The sequence below is a fragment of the Crinia signifera genome, chromosome 9 (genome assembly GCF_055691185.1).
Source record: "Crinia signifera chromosome 9, ASM5569118v1, whole genome shotgun sequence".
Classification (NCBI taxonomy): Eukaryota; Metazoa; Chordata; class Amphibia; order Anura; family Myobatrachidae; genus Crinia; species Crinia signifera.
In genome coordinates, this window is record NC_139225.1 from 153,547,782 (window position 1) to 153,570,704 (window position 22,923).

Consider the following 22,923-nt stretch of genomic DNA (forward strand, 5'->3'; position numbering starts at 1 on the left):
AGGGGTTTCCTGCTCATTGCCATGGTTTTCATGCTCGTTGCCAGGTTTTTTTTGCTCACAGGCACTTCTGTGTAGAGTTATACATGCTGCAATTCTCTAGCATCTGTCTCCTCCAAGGCGGTGGCCATTTTTGGAGGGCCATTTTCAGCAGATTCCATGCTACGGAGCTACCATTGGGTGGACCTGGCATCGAGTGATCTCTATCCCTTTGGACCATTGAAGAAGCACCTGGGTGAAAGGCGACTCACAACCGAAGTTGGCACACTGATGTCTTCTATGCTGGGGATGCCGTGGTGCAATCGTTGGAACCAATGTTTCGGACAAGTATGATGACTATCCTATCCAATTTACATTGATATATTGGATTCATGATCATTGGCCCCTACGTTGGATGACTTTTTCTCTCCGCTGTTTCTCAGATGGGCCAGTGTCACTGTATGGTGGAAAAAAAACATGCTGATGTCTTCTCCATGTCCCCTGTTAAGGCTGCCCTGGCCCTCATACACTTCCCTGCCTCACCATGTGATAGGGCAGCTCTGCAGTGGGGAATTAGCTCAGATGGTAGAGCGCTCGCTTAGCATGCGAGAGGTAGCGGGATCGATGCCCGCATTCTCCAGGTACATTTTTTTTCTTCTGGAAAAGCGCTGCAATATATCATCGGGGCAAAGACCTGACCAAGTTACGGCGTCATTTTAAAGGTTTCTCGCAGAAATAATAAAGAAACGCTAAGTGGCTTATTGTTTGACGTAGGAACCGATATCATCCAAATTTGTAAAAGAAAAACCTTGCACGTCCCTGGGTGGGCTTGAACCACCAACCTTTCGGTTAACAGCCGAACGCGCTAACCGATTGCGCCACAGAGACACACATACATGAGTATCTCCAATGAGCATAATACATATCTGATCACAGGGCACATTTTGTGTGCAAATTTACAAAATCATGCTGCACTGCAGATGGGGCAGATGTAACAAGTGCAGAGAGATTTGGGTGGAGTGTGCCTCCACCCCCCACAGCCTATTCCTAACCCCCGTCACCACCACCAACTATGCCTAACTACCCCCCCAGCATAATCCTCACTTCCGAGTGAAAAATACAGGATATTTAGAGGGGGGGTTTCCAAATGTAAGCCATAATCTCCCACTCTGCAGCGCATTGGAGTAAGTACGGGAGTATGGGGATCGTTGACAGCCCGAAAAAGTCTTGTTATACACTGGATACTGTATGGAATACAGTATTAATAAATAACAGTACAGATGGTCTAAAGCAGTTGTCATGAAAAGGTTAAACATATAATAAATAAATACACAAACATAATAGAACCAGTACTGCACTTTCTAAGCTCACAATCTCCCACTTCATTGTATGGCTCCTGTCTCTGCCTCCTGGCAGCTGCTCTCTGGTCCATTGCGATGTTTGTGGGCTGGCTCAGAGCCACACATACAGTAAATGTGGCAGAATAAGCTGGTACACTTGGCATGTGCAGCAGCTCTGCTCTGTCCCTTAAGGCCCCCATACACTAGGGCGACTTGTCCTTAGGACAAGTCGCCCCCGACTTCCCCCTGAGCTTCCCCGGCTGCTCCCCGGGGGAGCTTGATTAGATTGGCACTTGATGTGCCATTTTTTACATGTGATAAATCGTCTCGATTTATCACATGTAAAAAACCCGGGGAGCAGGGGGGGGCTACAGAGGTGGGAGCAGGGGGGCTGGGGACGCTGCGGGGACAGCGTCTGTGTCCCCCGCTGCTGGTAACGCTGCGGGGACAGCGTCTGTGTCCCCCGCTGCTGGGGACGCTGCGGGGACAGCGTCTGTGTCCCCCGCTGCTGGTAACGCTGCGGGGACAGCGTCTGTGTCCCCCGCTGCTGGTAACGCTGCGGGGACAGCGTCTGTGTCCCCCGCTGCTGGGGACGCTGCGGGGGACACAGGCGGCATAGAGCCGGGCAGGGGGAGCCGGCGGGAGCTGTCAGTGCTAGAAAAAAAAAGCCTATACAATGAATGGGCAGCCTGTGATTGGCTGAGCGCTCTCTCAGCCAATTGCTGACTGGCTGAGAGAGCGCTCAGCCAATCACAGGCCGCCCATGCATTGTATGGGCTTTTTTTTTTTATTCAATACTGACAGCTCCCGCCGGCTCCCCCTGCGCGGCTCTATGCCGCCTGTGTCCCCTGCAGCGTCCCCAGCCCCCCCTGCTCCCTCTACCGCCTCGCCGCCCCGCTAGGTCCCAAGTCGGGTGGTCGGACGTGCAGCAGGTCCGACCACCCGACGCAGATCCGATGCGCACGGGACCGCGCATCGGATCTGAGGGGACATCAAAACTAGCCGATTTTGGTCCGATTTCGGCCAGATCCGACTGATCTGGCTGAAATCTGACCAAAATCGGCTAGTGTATGGGGGCCTTTACACTGCATGATGTGGTGGCAGCTCTACTGATCATATTATATACCAGTGCTATTGTCATAATTTAAGGCACTTGCCAAGAAGAGGGGGCTTTCCAGACAACCTGAACCCCTCCCCCCTCTGCTTCCTCCTTCCACGTCCTAATCCTAACCCCCCTCCCCGCCACATATTCCTAATCGCCTCGTTCCTGCAGCCTATGAGCCAGAAGCGCTAAGCTTCCAAAGTGATGCAATGGAGAGTGATAAACAGACAGCCAATCCGCTCCTGCCTGACATTGCATGGACTGTGTTTGCGTAATGTCAGGCAGTAGCTGATTGGGTGGTTGTTTATCACTCTCCATTTTATCACTTTTGAAGCTCAGTGCATCTGGCCCTACATTTAGACTCCACCTCCAGCATCCTAATCCTAACCCCCACCACCAATCCCTAACCATCCTGCTCCTGTAGCCTAACTCTGGCCTCCACCTCCCACACCCTAACCCCCCCCCCCCCCCCCCGCACCACCACCACCACCTGTCCCTAACCACCCCCCTCCTGCAGCCTAACTCTGGTCTCCACCTCCCACAGCCTAATCCATGTAACACATGCCTTCTCCCCTAGGGCCAGATTCTCTAAGCTTCAAAAGTGATAAAATGGAGAGTGATAAACAGCCAGCCAATCAGCACCTGGCTGACATTTTTCAAAAACAGTCTGTTACATGGCAGGTAGGAGCTGATTGGCGGGATGTTTATCACTCTCCATTTTATCACTTTTGAAGCTTAGAGAATCTGGCCCCTAGTCACAAATCCCCCCCCCCCCCCATCTCACCCAGTTCAGGCCCCGCCCCCAACAGGTTCCATGCTGAAGATGTAATGTTGCCCATAGCAACCATTCTTTAGTCACTGGACACTGCAGCAAGGTAAGGAGATGCTGGTAGTAGGGATGGCCATCGACGCATCCCCCATCGATGGTTGCCATTGATGGCATTAAAGGCAGGAACCATCGATGGCTATAAACCATTCTATCGCCTGCCATCGATGGTTCCCACCATCGCTAACTCACGCATGCACAGAGATACGGGGCAGGCGCCGCCGCTGGGAGGTGCGCTCATGCGCAGTAGAACTGTACCTAACTATCGCGCTAGATAAGGTTTTCCACCACCTCCAAGGCCGAGGAGAGGAGGAGGCCGCACGTGCCGCGGCGCCGACGGGTATCACCCGTCACAGTCTCAATGCAGACCAGGCAGCCAGCCAAGTGCACAGCGACTGCGCACGCGCACACAACAAGGCCACACAGTCCAGTCCCAGTGCCGCTCCCGCATCATCATCATCATCGCTGGCCTTGCAGTCAGCTCAGTGAGCGAATCAGACAGACTGAGGAGACGACGAGTGGTAGTATAGCCGTGCAGCAGCCAGCAGGGGAAAAAAAAAATATTCGCCATCGGATGCCATCCATCGATGGCATAAAACTATTCGACACTCACCCATTGATGCCCAAAACATTGAGCACTAGGTCCCGGCCATCAATGTTTTTCGAACATTGATAGTCAATGGCCATCCCTAGCTGGTAGGGGACGTGCGGAAGCATGATGCAGGACTGTTTGGGACTATCTTGCTAGACGGGGGACCGGGGGGGGACGACTTGTGGGGCCTGCGGTCACACACTGCTTTTTCCTTCTTTCAGTTCTTGCAGCTCTGACAATCTTCCGCCGATGGCTCCATCTCACTCTGTTGCTAGTAGGCCGGCCCTGGAATGTTGGGGCCCTGCTTGGGAAATGTACACTTACTAGTCACCTTTCTGAAAGCTGAGCAGCGGAGAACACTGGAACCTTCTTCCCCCCCATTGCCCCAGCATTGCGGCTGGTGGGGGCTGAACACGAATCAGAGGCTCTATGGACACTGGACAGTACAGCACACAGGGAACACATACCCGCCGAGCTGCACAGCACCTAGGCAGCTATCAGCGCCACCACTGGTCATTGCAGCAGCCTGGTAGGTAACAATATAAGCAGGAGCAGTACAGTTATTAGCACACAGGGAACACATACCCGCCAAGCTGCACAGCACCTAGGCAGCCATCTGCCGCACCACTGGACAGTACAGTGATTAGCACATAGGGAACGCATACCCCCCAACCTGCACAGCACCTAGGCAGCTATTAGCCGCACCACTGGACAGTACAGTTATCACACAGGGAAAGCATACCCGCCAAGCTGCACAGCGCCTAGGCAGCCATCAGCAGCACCACTGCATACCCAACTTTTGATGTGCCGGAGGCGGGACGTAGCTGCTGCGGGGGGCGTGGCCTAATTCCGGGGGCATGGCTTATACTCGCGGCTCTCCCACAAGGCCATGCCCCCATTTGACGCTATGGGGGCATGACCCAGAGGCTCTGTGCGCCTCTAGCCATGCCCCCAGCCCCCTGGCTGCTGGAATAGACACTGTGCGCATGCGCACAGCGTTTATTCCCGCTGCTTAGCAGCCAACAGGGGGGACTCCCAACAGCCCCCCTCACCACGGGACACTGCCGGCCGCGGGAGGGACAAGCCCTGATAATCGGGACTGTCCCGCTGAAATCGGGACTGTTGGGAGGTATGCCACTGGTTGTTGCAGCAGCCAGGTAGGTAACAATATAAGCAGAGACAATCCAGTTATCACAAAGGGAACACATAACACATATCCGTGTAGCTGCACAGCGCCTAGGCAGCCGTCAGCGTCACCGGCTGTCACTTGTGAGCCAGTGAAATGAATGTGCTACAGCGTCAGTCAGGAATAAATGCAATTAGTCTTCTGAGCTTACAAGTATAAAAAAAAAAAAAAAAAACTTGGTTCCACTGGGGCTCGAACCCAGGACCTTCTGCGTGTAAAGCAGACGTGATAACCACTACACTATGGAACCAGCTGAGGAAGGAGCTGGAGTCACAGCTATATCACAGCACAGCCCGCCCCTGTGCTTCTCCTGCATTACTACACAATGGTCTCCCAGCACTGACGTCCTCAGCACACCCCATGCTGTGCATTGTGTCCCAGTAATAGGACATACCAGTATTACGCTGCTTCCCCCTGTATGACTGATATTAGGTGTAGCTTATAGCTACAAATGTCACCTAAGGACAGGCAGATCCCCAACACTAATCTCTGAGATATTTCACATTCCGCACAGAGGTCACCGTTCCCTGCCAGAGGATTTACTGACAACGGTCACCTCTGTCACTGCTGGGCTAACCGCAGGGTCACGGTGTCCCCCAGGGCCCCCCACACATATCTGCGTCGCCGTAGTGTTGTTTATGTGTGGTATAATGTGAACTGGGGGCAATACAGTGTGTCTTACACATTTGTGGTGCTGGGAGCATTTCCCAACAGGCAAAAGGAAGATGCGAGTTGTAGTTCACACAGTAAAGCAGAACCACAAGTACCACTACAGATAATATAATAATAATAATGAAAGATTTAATAAATAAAGGACACACAGAAATGCGCCATTGTTATAATACTCTTCAGAATTGTGTTTTTCTATCATTGTCACTGGTTCCCGCCTGTATGTCGGCATTGTCTGTGTGTCCGGGACATATTTGGGGCACACTCTTCCGCAGCGAGCGACAGGATTTGGGCTACGCCAGCAGAAAGCACAGCCGGGATCACAGCCTCCCTCTAATTAATGGAGGCTATGAAAATTTAATGTTGCAGCATTAATGCAGCCCTGCGTCTGTCATTAGTACGCGGCAAGCTCACGGATACGTCTGCAAGATGGAGAACAGGGCTCTCAGCAGCTGGTAATTACAGAAGGGAGGTGACTGCTCGGGGTTCCGGGCTTCGTGATTGAGCTCTGTGTTCATACAAGCTGCTTCCCGTGCACCTAACAGGCATCGTACTAATGGGAACTAATACAGGCACAATAATACCCATTGGGCTTTATTCAATAAGATGGACATTCTATGGAAGATGGGAGTTGCCCATAGCAACCAATCAGATTATATCTATTATCTTCTAGAAGGTGCTAAATACATAAGCAAATGAGTGGATTCATTCCCACCATGGCCCTAACTGTGCGGAGTTTGTATATTCTCCCCGTACTTGCGTGGGTTTCCTCCGGGTACTCTGGTTTCCTCCCACAATCCAAAAATATCCTGGTAGGTCAATTGGTTTCCAACAAATTAACCCTAGAATGTCTGTGTGTGCGTGTACATGTGGTAGGGAATATAGATTGTAAGCTCCACTGGGGCAGGGACTGATGTGAATGTTCAAATATTCTCTGTACAGCGCTGCGGAATATGTGTGCGCTTTATAAGAAACTGTTAATAAATAGTTTGCCAGGTGCAGCAAGGCCCTGTACTCGCCACCAATGGGGACGCAGTACACTTATACGATGTCGATGTTGATATATGTCGACAAAGACAACGAAAGACCTAAATAACTATCAGTTATACCAGAGCCCCTTACGGTAATGGCTGTACATTGCCATCACTGTAACCTGGGATCATCGCTGCAGAGTTGTGTTCACATATGGCTGACGGGTCCACCAATCCGCCGAACTGCCTATCGATTGGTAAGTGCGTACCAATTTTTAGACTTTTTCATGATTTACCCTCCATGTGGACTGAAATTGGGCACTGTAAAGTGGGTAGCATGGGGAGCCAAGTGAGCATGTCGACACGTTGTCAATGTTGACCTTTTGGTGTCAACCTATTGATTTTTGGTATACGGTTGTTGTGCCGACACACTAAAGTTTGACACAGCTTAGGTCCTTGATGGCTAACCTTGACACTCCAGCTGTTGTTGAACTACACATCCCAGCATGCTCTGCATCATTTTTAGCATGTCCAAATAGCAAAACAGAAGCAGAGCATGCTGGGGTGTGTAGTTCTACAGCTGGAGTGTCAAGGTTAGCCATCAAGGGCTTAGGTTGACATGCTTATGGTGGACAGTGTCTAGTGTCTAGGTCAACAGTCAAAAGGTCGACATGGATTTTTCACCTTTTTCTTTTTTTGAGCTGACATGTGCCGAAAGGCGGTATTTCATGCCCTACCATCCACTAGGGCGTGGAGTGAGAATAGTGTGCCAAGCGCAGCGAGTGGGCACATCAGGGACGACGCACAGATATCCGCGGTGTGTGTGCACCAGTAACTAAGGGTTAAACACATATACGCCGGGCGCAGTGATAACTATATCAGGAGCCCTACAAGGCTCTGAAGCTGCAGCTGACTGGTGGGGACAGGCACCGCTCGCCGCCGTCACTTTCTGTGTCCTCGTATAAGTAATCCTTTAACTGCCGGCGCTGGCAGGAAACTAGGTTACATCAATACAGGAACACAGCCGCCTGCAACCAAACAGCAATCACAGTCTGGGGAAAGAGCTGGCAATTAGGCAGCCAGGTTATTTCTCTCCGCCGTCAGCTGCTATTTGCCATGTAAGGCTGGTGACGGATAGCCGTGCGTGGTACAGGAAAGCCAGGATCTGTAGGGGTGATGAAGCTATTAGGGCGGATGGGCTGCTGAGCGGGGGGGGCTCCGGGAGACGAGACGCGGAAGATGCATTTGTTCATGGATAAAGGGAGTAGGTTGGTGTGAGGGGGCACTGTTTCATGATGTCACTGCCGGGCAGCCTGTGCCCAGTATCGAAATGCAAATGCATCACTGTCTCTCTCTCGGAGTCACCCAGCCTGGCACAGGATGGAGGGAGATACAGGGGTGGAGGGAACTGAAAAGTAGCTGCCAACTGGATGCCAGGAGAAGTTAGATGCTTGGGCCTAATTCGGGCATGTTCGCCAGGCAGTGTATATTTGCTGTCTAGCGAACAGTTAAACGCCGCCAGCTGAACAGAATTCTATCATTCTTCTGTTCTTGATAAAAGTGCACGAGCACTGAAACGTTGGCAAAGCGACTGGCATTTTTTGGCATTTATTGTATGTCTGAGAGTGCCACCGCTGATAACACGTATATACGCATGCCACCAGCCAGAATGATTACGGAAGGCACCGGGCACCGGGCAAACAACTATTTATAAATACATATATACCGTATATATATATATATATATATATATATATATATATATATATATATATATTAAATATTTGGCTACATCTGTCACTCAATGTGTGAGTGTGTCTGTAACGCTGGGTGGAGTCATATAGGCTAATAGCCTATCAGAGCCTCTGACTCTGACTCCGCCCACACACACTCACATAGTGACAGAGAACCAGCCCACAGTGCCAGACACCCTCTGTCTCCCCATGCTGCCAGGCAAAGACACTGCTACTCCACAGCCATCAGGTGAGCGGCAGGTCTGCCCGCACAACCCCCCTCCCCCTCTGCCAGCACCCCACCCCGGACCCCCGCAACCCCCCCACCCACGATTCGCGGCACCCCCGTGCCCCCCTCCCGCGATTTGTGGTCCCCACCCGCGATTCGCGGCACTCCCCACACTCCCCTCCCACAATTTGCGGACTCTTGCACCCTCCCGCAATTTGCAGACCCCCGCGCGCGGTACTTGTGTATTATAGCGGCGCCCCGATGTACATCGAGCGATGTTTTTATCGCATCGCATGCCATGCACCCGATGGCATGCGATGCGACACGATTTTTGCCCCCTATGCGATGAAACATTGTATAAGCACCCTACAGGGTGCTTTTAAGCACCCAAATGGGTGCTTACAATGTTAAATGCACCCCCATGCCACCCCCCCACTATAAACGTGAACCCAAAGCGTGGCGAGCGCAGCGAGCCCGCGAGGGGCGGCTGTACGCGTCCTCCGACCTTTTCATACCCCCACTATCCACGTCGGCGTGGAGTTGAGAATAGAAAGTGTGGCGAGCCCGAAGCATGGCGAGCGCAGTGAGCCCCGTGAGGGGATACGGATACCTGTGAAGCCCGCGAGGGGACGCCGATACCTGTGAAGGTATCCGCGTCCCCTCGTGGGGCTCTCTGCGCTCGCCACGCTACGGGCTCGGTGACTCGCTGCACTCGCCACACTATCTATTCTCAACTCCACGCCGACGTGGATAGTGGGGGTATGAAAAGGTCGGAGGAAGCGTACCGCCACCCCTCCCAGGCTCGCTGCGCTCGCCACGCTTCGGGTTGACGTTTATAGTGGGGGGGTGGCGTGGGGGTGCATTTCACATTGTAAGCACCCATTAGGGTGCTTATACAATTTTTCATCGCATCGTATTGTATGCCATACACAATGTCATGCAATTTAAAAATTGTACAACATCGCTCGATATCGCATCGCATCGCATACCATCGCATGCCTTATGGTATGCGATGCGATGGGCGCCGCTATAATACACAAGTACCCCGCACAACCCCCCCCCCGCCCCTCTGCCACAATTTGCAGACCCCCTTCTGGCAATTCCACCCCCCAGCGGACCCCCGCTCCCGCATTTCACGTACCCCCGTGACAATGGGGGATCCTATACCGCCACAAGCAGGTGCTGCCCCTGGGTGGGAAATCCGGCCCTGGTTGCCGCGCTGCAGGTTTCCCCACTGCCTCTGCACCAGCGCCACAACTTTTATCAATGTCTTGCCCACATACCACTATTATACAGCCTCCTGCTCTCATGCACGCTCACCCCCTCCCAGTGGGAGGAGACGCTCACCCACTGCCGGGAGCTGCATACTGTCCCCCACCCTCCTCCAGTTCTAGGGATGCCTTGGCCAGCGCCCCCACATCCAAGCAAAGAATAGTAAGGATACAGATAGTATATAACTTTATAACTTATAGTAAGTGCGGCACTCTGGAACATAAGAGAACATACAAACCAGAAGAGGTTTTTATAAACACCCATACTGTATACTATACTAGCTAAGCCTGCTTGAAACAAAAGCTTTGAAAGCTAGTCTGCTAACTTGTGATTGCCTCTGTGTTTCTGTATGTGTGAAAGAGATGTAGTTTCACCCGCTGCCAGCAGATGGCAGTGTTTCAGTTATACAGAGACACTAGACATATATGTGTGACGTCACCTGCCCCGGCTCTTCAAGCAGGTTGTTGGCTACATAGCCAAAGTTGACCTTCATCATTCATGTTCAGAAGACAGGTGGCGGGGAGGGGGGTCATTAGCGACCTTGAGCATCTAGGTATCACTCAAGGGCCCTATTGTAGGGTGTATGGGGCTTTAAACATGGGTACATACTCCAGGAGGGACACAATGCTCTGTTCCTGGACTTCCCTGGTAATGTATGATTGCCAGCACCTGTTGTGACACCTTTCTTATCAATTGCCTAGCTCCCAACAGGTGATGGCAATCATACATTACCAGGGAAGCCCAGGAATAGAGCATTGTGTCCCTCCTGGAGGGGGTCATGTTGGGAGGTACAGTATGTGGGTGTACGAAGCTGTTTCTCAGCAAGCTGAAAGTCATCTATTTGCAGCAGGACCCGGGAGGGACTGTAATCCTTAATTGGCCACTGCTGAATAACAGGACAGAATATTCCTGGAACACTTACTTTAAAAGTTGAGTTGCTCACAGCCAATCACATGCTTTCTCCCATAGCAACAGCTGCCCCTCCCCCTGTTATAGCTCTGACTGGCAGTGACTATTGCAGTTGTATTTTATATGCAGAAACCATTTTTATTGTGTAATACTGAAACACTGGGACATTTTCAGGGACAAATCTCTAGCACCTGATGCTGATCTGGAAATGAAGGATCCCTTGCAGCTACAGTCAGTGGGTGATTATAGCCACTGTGCCACAGCATACTTGCCTACCTGACCCTCTCCGTCAGGGAGAAAATGCTCTGTTCCTGGACTTCCCTGGTAATGTAGGATTGCCATCGCCTGTGGTGACACCTTTGCATACCGTCCAACATTTGAAGGCCAGAAATCGGTACACCTATAGGAAGGGGCGTGGCCATGGGGTAAAGTGTGTGTGGCCTTGTGAAAAGTGGGCGTGGTCACACCCCCAGGCGCCCGGCCCAGCGCCTGATGCAGCTCATGTAACATGGTGGCTTGGTGGGCTGGTGGCATATTAAATAAGTATATTTAATATACTTCTTTAATAAATAAGTATATTAAATATACTTATTTATGCCAGCAGCCCACCAAGCCCCCATCTGACATCAGCTGCAGCAGGTGCACATTTCACATGATTTATTATTCAAAGTGCAGCCTGAGCCCAGCCACCTACTTGCTGCACGGATGTGCTGTGAAGTTCAGGCAGGCAACAGGATCCCCCCATCACATGCGCCGGGGCTGGCAGGCCACCGCACCCCACTCAGCCCTTCGCGCCCACAATTGGGCATGCTGAGAATAAGGGCAGAGACTTCCTGCTTTCCCAGGGTGCGCTGTCCCAGCGCTTGACGTCATGGCGCACAGGACCTGCCGCAATGCACTCTTGGGAACGGGGGAGAGCCTGCGCACCGAGCTACAAAAATGGAGCTGAGCCCGGGGAGCCAGGAGGGAAATTATGCGCAGAGTGACTGACAGCCGCAATCTTGAAAAAAAAGGGAACATCCGGTACAATCTATATTTGCCGGTACAGACTGTTAAAAAACGGTACTGAAAATTCGGTACATTTGGAGGGAATGCCTTTGTTATCAATTACCTAGTTCCCCACAGGTGATGGCAATTCTACATTACCAGGGAAGTCCAGGAACAGAGCATTGTCTCCCTCATGGAGAGGGTCAGGTAGGCAAGTAGTTCCCAGCACCACGCCGCAGCTGCCCGAATCTATCTACAGTACCACAGTTCCCAGCGCCAAGCTCCAGCTGCCCGAATAGAGCCCCAGCGCCTAGCGCCATGCCCCAGCTGCCAGAATATTTATCCCACACTGTCGAAGGTCCCAGTGCCACACCACGCTGCTCAATTCTACATTCCACAGTGCCCAGCGCCATGCCACCACTGCATTAACCCAGGGCCCTGGATTAAGAGGGGGCTCAGTACCCCCCCCCCCCCTCTATCTAGGCCCCCCTGTGGTGGGCATGTATAAAAAAAAGGTTGTGTGCATGGGAGAGGGGTGGTGCTGCTGCTTCACCTCTTTGCCAATGTGACAATGACTAATGGTGCTGAGCATAGGGAGCTGTGGCACACTGCAGTGCATTACTGAGAGTTCACTTAGTCCCATGAGACTGCACAAGAGGTCAGAGGCTGAGAGGTTTGTGCTGAGCTCTGATTGGGGGAGCTCATCACATGCTTCTCAGGCCCATGGAGGATAGAAGCAACAGCGGCCTCGTCATAGGAGGGTTTTTAATCAGAGGCAGTGCTGAGCCTGTGAGGTCTCCTACAGAGTAAGGTGGACATATTGCCCGCGATATTAGACAAAATCGCCCCCATGTGTACACAGCCTAAGACGGAAAGATTATGGTCAGACTGAGCATGTGCTGCAACTTAGGCCCTTATTCTGGTTCACTTGCAAAGGCAAATTCCTTCTCAAATGGACAAAACCATGCTGTACTGCAGGTGGGGCAGATGTAACATGTGCAGAGAGGATTAGATTTGGGTGGGGTTTTACATCAAAGTGAGATCTATATTGCAGTGTAAAAATAAAGCAGCCAGTATTTAGCCTGCACAGAAACAACATAACTCACCCAAATCTAATCTTATTGTACATGTTGCATCTGCCCCCCTGCAGTGCAGCATGGTTTTCTCCATTTGAGAAGGAATTTGCCTTTGTGAGTGAACCAGAATAAGGGCCTAAGATCGCAGCACATGCACATTCTGACCATAATCTCTCTGTCACAGGAGTGTCAGCTTTGCGTACAAGGATGAATTATGCCCTAAGTCACGGCCTTTCCCTGGGGGCAGCTGGGAAGAACGGGCAAAGGGAAGCCCATGTCTGTAATATGCTAATGGCAGCTAGCTCCTTGCTGATCGTAGCGCGAGCGTGCCTATTTCCATCACACTCTGCATCTCCACCCAGCTCCTGAACCCGCTCGCTGAACAGCACACATGCAAATGCAAGCGAGCTCCCCACAGGGGTCTCCCACTCCCACACAGAGAGTGCGGGGAGAGCAGGAAACAAGGCATTCATCTACAGTAACACGGAGCACGGCGCAGCCAGTCTGCAAAACACAAGCGGGCGAGAGCAAAAAAACCAATATACTGTATGGCTCATTATCTGTTAGCTGTAACTCGTTATATACAGGGCTGTTCATGCAGAGAAACAATTGCTCATTTACATCACTGCCTGGCCCAGCAGAGCTCACAATCTGGATTCTCGTAGCGCTCGTAGCGATGATATCATCGGAGTTTTCTAATGCAGCAGTATAATTAGTAAGAGCCGGCTATTCAAATCCAACCGGCGGTTCTGGTCGTGGGATTTAAATCGGCAATAACAGTAAACAGAAAACCTGGCTTGTTGTGCGTTTAATGTTACTGCCCTTTTAAATCCTGCGAGCAGAGCTTCCGCTCATTAAATATACCCAAATATACGAAATTACTCCTTTGTGTGCTAAAAGATGTCATAACGGGAAGTGGAGAGTTTGTGCGATAAAAACTGCCACAGCTCAAAGTGAAAGTAAATTGCAGAAACCGTCAACGGGCTTTTAACCCCTTGAGTGGTGGGTTTTGCTGGGGCAGGACAAACCTACTAGGGCAGGTTTGTCCTGCCCCAGCAAAACCCACCACAGATACTAGGAAGCCGCCGCCCCCTCCCCTCATCGCCTGCTCCCCCCTCCCCTGCCGCCGATTTCCCCTGCCGCCTGTCAGTCATCACACAGACGGCAGGCTCGGGAGGACTCGGGTGCCTGAACTCTCCCGAGTCCCCTCGATAATCCCGAGCCTGCCGCCTACGTCACTGATGCAAACAGTGAGTGAATGGCGGCTGGCGGCAGGTGAGCTCCGGCATACGATCGCCAGAGCGGAGGGGGGGGAGACGACAGGAGGGGGGAGACCGCTGGAGGCGAGTCGGGCTGGGGGTGCCCGGGGGTGGTGGTGGTACCTGTATTATAAAGCTGTCGGCGTCCCTGCAGTGCTGGAGCGGGCAGGGGTGTCCGTGCCGCGGGGGTACCTGCGGCGCTGTCACTGTGTATAAAGCTGGCGGCAGCGGGGTCCCTGCAGTGAATAGAGAATAACTAGCGCTATGAGCGCGACGGCGCGGGAAGCGCTTCTGATTTTGAAAACACTAGCCGCACGCTGATTGGCTGAATCTCAGCCAATCAGCGTGCGGCAAGTGTTTTCAAACCCGGAAGCGCTTCCCGCGCCGTCGCGCACATAGCGCTAGTTATTTTCTATTCACTGCAGGGACCCCGCTGCCGCCAGCAGCTTTATACAGTGACAGCACCGCAGGTACCCCCGCGGCACGGACACTCCTGCCCACTCCAGCACTGCAGGGACGCCGACACCGCCAGCTTTATGCTGGGGGTGAGGGGCGAACTGCCACCCTCCAGGTGCCGGCGCCCTAGGCAAATGCCTAGAGCTGCCTAGTGGTGGCGCCGGACCTGCGCGCACCTAATGTAAAGTATTATACCCGGAAATTTTCCGGGACAGCCGCTGCGGCCCACGGGTTTAAACAGATTATCAATAAGCCGTCTGACTTCAGCCCCCTTTATTCGGAATTGACCACATCTATACCAGTCCTATTGTTACAGTGGATCAGAAATCAGATAGCCCTGTGTATATACCTATAACACTACATTTGGGCACAAATTGCTGTCCCATTGCCACCCAGTAAAAAAAAAAAAAAAGTGGGAAAAACATTTTTTTTTGGAGCCCGAGGTGGTGCTACAAACACCCAGTGCAGTGACCTAAATCGTGCATACGTACGTATGGACCCTCTCCCAAAGGAGAAGGGCCCCGTTACTCCCCTAACCCTTCTCAGCAAAAATGCCAAGAAGGGAAAATAGGGATTGGTGGGTCCTCCTCCCCGAAGCTCAGAGAGACCCTCTTCCCTCAACCCCGGAAGGGTTGGGGCGGGTGGTTCCACCGCGCCAAAGCTTGGAGAGACCCTTGGTAGGATTCCCTTCGTCTTGGGGCTTGGGGTTGTCCTCGGGGGCCGCAGCTTTGGTACATGGGGAGTACAGGCAGCCCAAAAACGTGACCAAACAAACGAAAAATGAAAAATGTGAAAAAGTGACAAACGCGAGAGGGGTGAAGAGAAATAAATATAAAAAGAGACTTCAGCCAGAAGGCCGGGGTGAGGGTGTAAAAAAAAATTATCCTACCCTAGCCAAAAGGCCCAGGGTGAGGATGTGCAATGCTAGCTTAAAGGAAAGTGCGCATTGCTAGTGCCAAAAACTTGCTGGTGGGGACACCAGTGAATGTTAAGGCACCTCCAAATTTCCCCGGAGGCACGCTACTCCTCGAGCTCTATGCAGCCGGCCAATCAGCGTCCGACCAAGTGTTTCTCTGCTCCTACTTAGGGTGTTTTCCAGCCCCTGGCATGGGAATGGGTACTCTGCTAGAAGGACAACAGAAAAAAATGTGGCTGTGCGCTAGTTTACACTCTTAAAAATAAAAAGTTGATTCTATTAATCAGTTTCTCTTAAGATATGGATCTATCAGACCCTCCACACCATGGGTCTTCAAACTGCGGCCCTCCAGATGTTGTGAAACTACATGTCCCAGCATGCATTGCCACATTTTTTTCCTATAAGAGCATGCCAAAACTGTCAGGGCATGCTGGGACATCTAGTTCCACAACATCTGGAGGGCCAGAGTTTGAAGACCCATGCTCCACACTATTGGATCTATTATATTGAGAGAACTCAAATCTGAGCAGCAGTCAAGCTGTGGGTACTTAACCTCAGCAAATGTAATAAAAAGGAAATAGGGGGGAGGACTGCACTGAGACTCGGGTCCCTCTATATGACAGATACACCTGTCGCAGAGTTTGAAAACCACAATATGGGATTTTTGAAGCAAGGTTCTTATTTAGGACCATATATGCACACTAGTCTGTTAAAAGTAAATAATAATTTTAATCCTAAATAATAAAATATATGTAAAAAAACAGTACAACAATTATATAAAATATACGAAAAAAAAAAATACACCAAATTATATATACCGGTAAAAACTGCTAGTTAGCAGGGTTAACTTGGAGCATGCATTTCAGAGTGTTGGAGATGTTTGTTAGTCCATTTTAGTAACTGTGATAGAACTGGATTTTGGTTAATATAACAGTCCCATGCAGTGGATTAAGAATAGGGTTAGTAGGCAATTTGATCAAGAATGTAGGTATATTTACCGACCCCTCACTTCAAGCAGTGATGTTTTTCCTTTTTTTCCACAGAATTGAGTGGGTATAGAGGTGGCCACCTGAGTAACAGGAAAGATGCTACCTCCTTATTGCCGATAAAGTTCAGTATCCATTTGGTGTTCAAGGCAGTCAGGGATGTTAAATGTCCACAAATGGGTGTAAACAAGAACTGGTACCAGGGTAATAATGGTCTCTCTAATGCAGGGGTGGCCAACCAGTCAGAGGCAAAGAGCCCAAAAATATGGTATGGTAAGATTAAGAGCCGAGTCCGGGCAAAATGGGCGTGGCCTAGATACTGAAAGGCCACGCCCCATTTTTAAATGGATTTTTGTGTTCACGCCTTTAGCACATTTGTAGGAGAATGACCTTGTGTGGCATTAGGTTTAGTAGTGATGACTTCTAAACACTTTTTAGATATTTTACCAGCTTAAATGACTACTTGTCAACAAAAAAATAAGTCCAAATAAATTAGTAACGTTGTTTATTTTTTACTTGAGATTTGAACGCTACTAAATTATTTGGACTTATTTTTTTGTTGGCAAGTAGTCATTTAAACTTGTATGTGTTCACAATTCATACAGGGGGGCAGAGTGTCTCACACATTGGTAGCAGGCTACAGGAGGGTCACACACAGGAATGGGGTGCAAGGGGTCACACAATGGGTATAAGGTGATAGGGGGAGAAGGTGTCTCACACACAGGGATGAGGGGGGGTTACACACAGAGGAAGGATATTGGGAAGGTTTGACACACAGGGGTTGTGGGGTACAAGGAGCCACACACACATGCACACATGAGAAGGGTTACACGGGGTAACAGGGGATTAGGATGGTAGGGGGGGCTGGGTTACACACAGATGAAGAAGGTAGGGGTGATATAGTTACACACATATGCACACAAGGGGGTAGGTGGCTCTCCGGGCACTTACCAGAAGCTACAGCCTGAAGAGTGTCAGTACAATGAGGCCCGCGGATCTCTTCACAGGGCGAAGGGGAGGACAGCAAAAAGGGAACACAGAGTGGACGACTGCACTTCTGGATGGCACTGGCTGGAGGCTCATCGAACTCATCCCTGTGCGGGAGCAGGTGGCAGGCCTAATGCAGCTTCCCTTCATATTCGGTGCAGGCAGGCATGGTTGCTGGAGGAGGTCGGTGTCTGCTCTGCTGGGCGGGGGGAGAGGACGGCTTTCCCTCATGGTCAGTGCAGGGCAGGCGTGGCTGCTGGAGAAGGGAGGTTCCGGCTGGGCTGCGTGAGGGGAGAGGCAGGGGACTGACATTTCCATGGGGAGGGTGGTTGCGCTGCGGTGCTTGGGCTGATAGCGGCTCCAGTTCTACTGCTTGCGCAGCAGTAGCCTGTAAATGGTGCCGGAGTGTGACAGTGTATGCGCTGGGGGCCGGCCGGTTCACTACATACAAGTGAAGCCGCGTCCCAGATACCGGCGCTGCTGCGATCCATGTGATTGCTGCCCGACAGCCCGAGCCGCACATCAGGAAATGAAGAGCCGCATGCGGCTCGCGAGCCGCGGGTTTGGCCACCCCTGCTCTGATGGGTACTCTATCTGGCTTTTCCATTGACTCCCTTGGGGGGTGAGGGAAGACCACTCTACTCAGTCCCAATGTTTCTCGCCTCCCAAGGTTAAGGTACTAAGCTGGGCTTTTTAGCTGACTCCCCATCAAAGGCTAAGAACCTTTGGAATGGGAACAATCTACTCAGTCCCTGTGTTTTCCCGCTCCTTGGGAATGGATACTATACTGGACTTTTCGCTGTCTCATCCCCCATCAAGAGAGCCAACTACTGGGCCCAGTGTTTCTCCCCTCCCTCTTACCAGTGGATTATGGAAACAACACCTCCCACCATCTGGCAAGGGTGAAGGTACTCAGCCAGATTTTTTCCTGCCCCGAGCATGAGGGGTCCCACACCCTCCACCGATTGAAGCTGTTACTCAGTTTGGCCTTTCTCTATTCTTCTGCCAGGGGCTGGTCCGCACCCACTGATAAAAACTAGATATGAGCGGTTCGGATTCCGTGGAATCTGAACCGCTCCGAACATAGGCCCCAAGCCGTCCGCGAGACGCGCTCGCGAGTTTCTGGCCTTGTTCGGAAACTTGAGCGTGGCCGAATGCGGTAATCTCGTGTCGGATTCTCGCGAGTCGCTGAGTCTTTAAAGGCGCGGCGTCCCAAAAATTTGGCGCCATTTCTTACACGCTTCCAAAAGCTGCACACAGCTCTGCTGAGTGTAGTCTCTGTGGGGTGTTTATTACTGGCAGTGGTGTGCTGACTGCTAAGGGGTCACTCACTCTGTGTGGCAGAGGGGTCTGTGGCAGAGGGGGCTGTGCAAACTCAGAGGGGTGTTGTGCAGTGCAGAGCAGAGGGGTTTGTGCTGGCTATTGTACTGGTTGTGTGTTAGGCAGGCTGTGTCAGTGCGCAGAGGGCAGAGGCTGTCAGTCAGTGTAGTGGGGTACAGTACACAGGCAGGCTGACAGTCAGTGTAGTGGGGTACAGTACACAGGCAGGCTGTCAGTCAGTGTAGTGGGGTACAGTACACAGGCAGGCTGTCAGTCAGTGTAGTGGGGTACAGTACACAGGCAGGCTGTCAGTCAGTGTAGTGGGGTACAGTACACAGGAAGGCTGTCAGTCAGTGTAGTGGGGTACAGTACACAGGCAGGCTGTCAGTCAGTGTAGTGGGGTACAGTACACAGGCAGGCTGTCAGTCAGTGTGGTGGGGTACAGTACACAGGCAGGCTGTCAGTCAGTGTAGTGGGGTACAGTACACAGGCAGGCTGTCAGTCAGTTTTTCATTTTTTTTTTTTATTGTGGTGTGTGCTGCACTGCAATCCAATACACCATATACTACTGTCAGAAGTTCAGTGTGTGATTGTTCTGCCTCCACACAGTGTTATACAAGCTGTGCATAAAAAAATAAAATAAAACCAAAAAATAATTTTGCTCTTCTTTATTGTTTGTGTGTACTGCATCCCAATACACCATACTGATGCTGTCAGAAGTTCCGTGTGATAATAACCAGCCAGCTTGCTGCAGATCTTGGCCTAAATTGAATGAAAACAACATTGTGAGCTGGAAAGTGGTCAAAATAGTCTGGAAAGGGCTGGAAATTAATGTTATTCAGGTCAATATTACTCTAGGGACAAAAACCGCAAAAATTTTTTTTTACCATTTTTGATACAAAGAATTTCACCGCCGCTCGACAAAGCCAAATCAAAATCCCGGCAACGAATCCAAATCCAAATCTTTGGCCCCGGCGCCCATCTCTAATAAGTACAGATATTACACTTGATCTTAGCCAAAAGGCCGAGAAGCATTCCACCATAAGGTGCTCAAACGTAAGGGGCATGAGTTTGAAGAAACTCAGGGAGCCCGAGGTGTGCTCCCAACATCAGTGCTGTGCCTAAACACGTGCATAGGGGGTCGTGCGATCGATGGACCCTCTCCCAAAGGAGAAGGGCCCCATTTTTCCCCTAACCCCTCTCAGCCATAAGGCCGAAGAGGGGAAAAAAGGGATCAGTGGGTCCTCTTAACCGAAGCTTAGAGAGACCTGCTTTCCTCAACCCCCGGAAGGGTCAGGATGGTGGGTCCTCCGCACCCAAAGGTTTGGAGAGACCCGCATAAGGCTTCCCTCCGCCTTGCATCTCGGGGTCGCCCTCGACAGAAGCTCTCCCCAAAAGGAAGAGAGCTTCGGTACATTGGGGAATGGTAGGCCCATAAGGGTCAACCACACAACCCAAAAAAACAAGTGACACACTACAGAAAATGTGAAAAAGTGCACAAACGTGAAGAAGGAAGAGAAATAAATAATAAAGAGAACCCCAGCCAGAGGGCCGGGGTGGGGGTGTGAAAAATTGTCCTACCCCATCCAAAAGGACGAGGTAAGTATGTGCAGCCTAACCTAGAGGGGAAGTGCGCAGTGCAAGGTGATTTTGGGATCACCCGTGCATGTTTGGCACCCCCGAGTTTCCCCGGGGGCACAGTGCAGCCTCAGACTCCAGGCAGCCGACCGATCAGCGTCCGACCAAGTATTTCTCTGCTCCCATCGTAGTGCACTTTCCAGCCCCTGGCATGGGAATGGGTACTCCACTGGGCTTTTTGACTGACTCCCTTAGGCCCCCCCGGAAGAGCAAACTACTCAGTCTCAGTGTTTTTCCGATCCCAAGGTTAAGGTACTAAACTAGGCTTTTCGCGGTCTCCCCATCAGAGGCTAAGAACCTCTGGAACAGGAGCCATCTTCTCAGTCCCAGCCTTTCTTCGCTCCCTTTCGCTGTCTCATCCTTCGGTGGCTACGAACCCCGTCAAGAGAGCCAAACTACTAGGCCCAGTGTTTCTCCCCCCTCCTACCAGTGGGTTTACGGAAACAACACCACCTACCACATGGCAGAGGTGAAGGTACTCAGCCAGACTTTTCACCAAACGTAAACGGGCATACACACATAGAGATGTGTGCTAAGCAATTTTGCTAAGCTGTTTAGGGTAGACGATTTCCTGTGTCCAGATCTCCCATGGAGAGCACATACACATGTAGAGATTTGTGCTAAGCGATTTTGCTAAGCAATTTTCCCTAAGCAAAAAAAAATAGGCCGGGTAGTGGTTCAGAATGAGAGATCTCGATCCTTATCTTTTATTCTGTACACAAAGAGAGATTTGCAATCACCTGCTAAGCAATTTGACTAGATTTTGACTGCATGCATTGATTTAGCAGGAGATAAATAATCTCTAGGGGCATACACATGGGGAGATATGTGCTTACTTTCTAAGCAATCTAGTCAGATTGCTTAGAAAAGAGCACAAAATCACTCCATGTGTATGCCCCTTAACATTTGCATATTGTCTCACCCATGACTCAAGCGGCTGGGGATAGATCTGGCACAGCAGCGTTCAGTGTGAGACACAGGGCAGTCTGGAGAACAGGGCATGTGATTGGATAGTCTATACACATGCTCAGGAAATCACAATACATAATCATACAATTGGTGCTCAATCAGGCAGGATCGGAACACTCTGGCAGTTCCTTGTCTACTTGTTTATGTCCCTGTATTAGTCCTACAAAACAAAACCCCCAAAAAACAGGTTCTGGTTATCCAGGCCCCTTAGTGGCCAGTGGTCCCTAGGCAGGAGCCTAGTTTGGCAAATAAGTGATCCATCTGTGCCCTCTCTTGTGTGGTCTCAAAAGGGAGCCTAAAAATTGCATGTGACATTACACACACTTATACAGGTTGGGTACGATTTACCGGTGCTCATCGACTCGGCGGTGGAATTCTGACGTTCAAACAGATTTTGACAAGTATTGTAACCCTAATGGTGCCCATACACGCTGCGACAGGGATGCGCGCTCCTGAGGGAGCTTTCGGATTGCATCGCACGCACATTGCATGCAAAACACATGCTGTGCGATGCGATGTGATCTAGCCCATAACGCATGCGATTCTCGCAGCATGTATGGGCACCTTACTGCAGCCATAACCCTGAATGCCCCCTCCTGCACCCTTGCTGTTCCTTCTCGCAACCTAACCCTAACAGTCCCATTCTGCAGCGTAACCCTAACTTACCCATACTTAGGCCTAACCGTAACCACCCATTCCTGCAGCCTAACCGTTCCTTCTTGCAACCTAATCTTAATGGTCCCCTCCGCAGCCTAACCCTAACAGTCCTCACCTCACCGCAGCCTAACCCTAACAGTCCTCACCTCACCGCAGCCTAACCCTAACAGTACTCACCTCACCGCAGCCTAACCCTAACAGTCCTCACCGCAGCCTAACCCTAACAGTCCTCACCTCACCGCAGCCTAACCCTAACAGTCCTCACCTCACTGCAGCCTAACCCTAACAGTCCTCACCTCACCGCAGCCTAACCCTAACCCACCCAAACTGAGGTCTAACCGTAACCACCCCTCCTGCAGCCTAACCGTTGCTTCTCACAACCTAACCCTAACAGTCCCTCCTGCAGCCTAACCCTAACAGTCCCTTTCTGCAGCCGAACCTAAACAGTCCTCACCTCACTGCAGCCTGACCCTAACCCACCCATACTGAGGCCTAATCATAACCACCCCTCCTGCAGCCTAACCATTTCTTCTCACAATCTGACCCTAACAGTCCCCTCCTGCAACCTAACCCTTACAGTCCCCTCCTGCAACCTAACCCTTACAGTCCCCTCCTGCAACCTAACCCTTACAGTCCCCTCCTGCAACCTAACCCTTACAGTCCCCTCCTGCAACCTAACCCACCTTCCCACAACTTAACTCTATCCGTCCCACCTAGTGTCTGACCCCAAAATGAACCCTTTCCTTAATTCCTAACCCTCGCCCTAGTGCCTGACCCTATCCCCAAGACTTACCGTCGGGATTCTGATCGTTGGACACAGGTAAACATCACAGGACATTATGATGAATAAAAATGTTTGCTTGGCAA

General features: G+C 51.2%; 3 non-coding genes and 1 pseudogene across 3 annotated transcripts; 1 reads left to right on the top strand and 3 right to left on the bottom strand.

Moving 5' to 3' along the window:
• Positions 1-543: 543 nt before the first annotated feature.
• TRNAA-AGC (transfer RNA alanine (anticodon AGC)) lies at positions 544-616 on the top strand. Its single transcript has one exon. It is a non-coding gene; the product is annotated as a tRNA-Ala (tRNA).
• A 174-nt stretch (positions 617-790) lies between these two features.
• Positions 791-864, bottom strand: TRNAN-GUU (transfer RNA asparagine (anticodon GUU)). The gene has a single exon. It is a non-coding gene; the product is annotated as a tRNA-Asn (tRNA).
• A 4,335-nt stretch (positions 865-5,199) lies between these two features.
• Positions 5,200-5,272, bottom strand: TRNAV-UAC (transfer RNA valine (anticodon UAC)). The gene has a single exon. It is a non-coding gene; the product is annotated as a tRNA-Val (tRNA).
• A 14,391-nt stretch (positions 5,273-19,663) lies between these two features.
• Positions 19,664-19,828, bottom strand: LOC146039997 (U2 spliceosomal RNA; annotated as a pseudogene).
• Between the last annotated feature and the right edge of the window lie 3,095 nt (positions 19,829-22,923).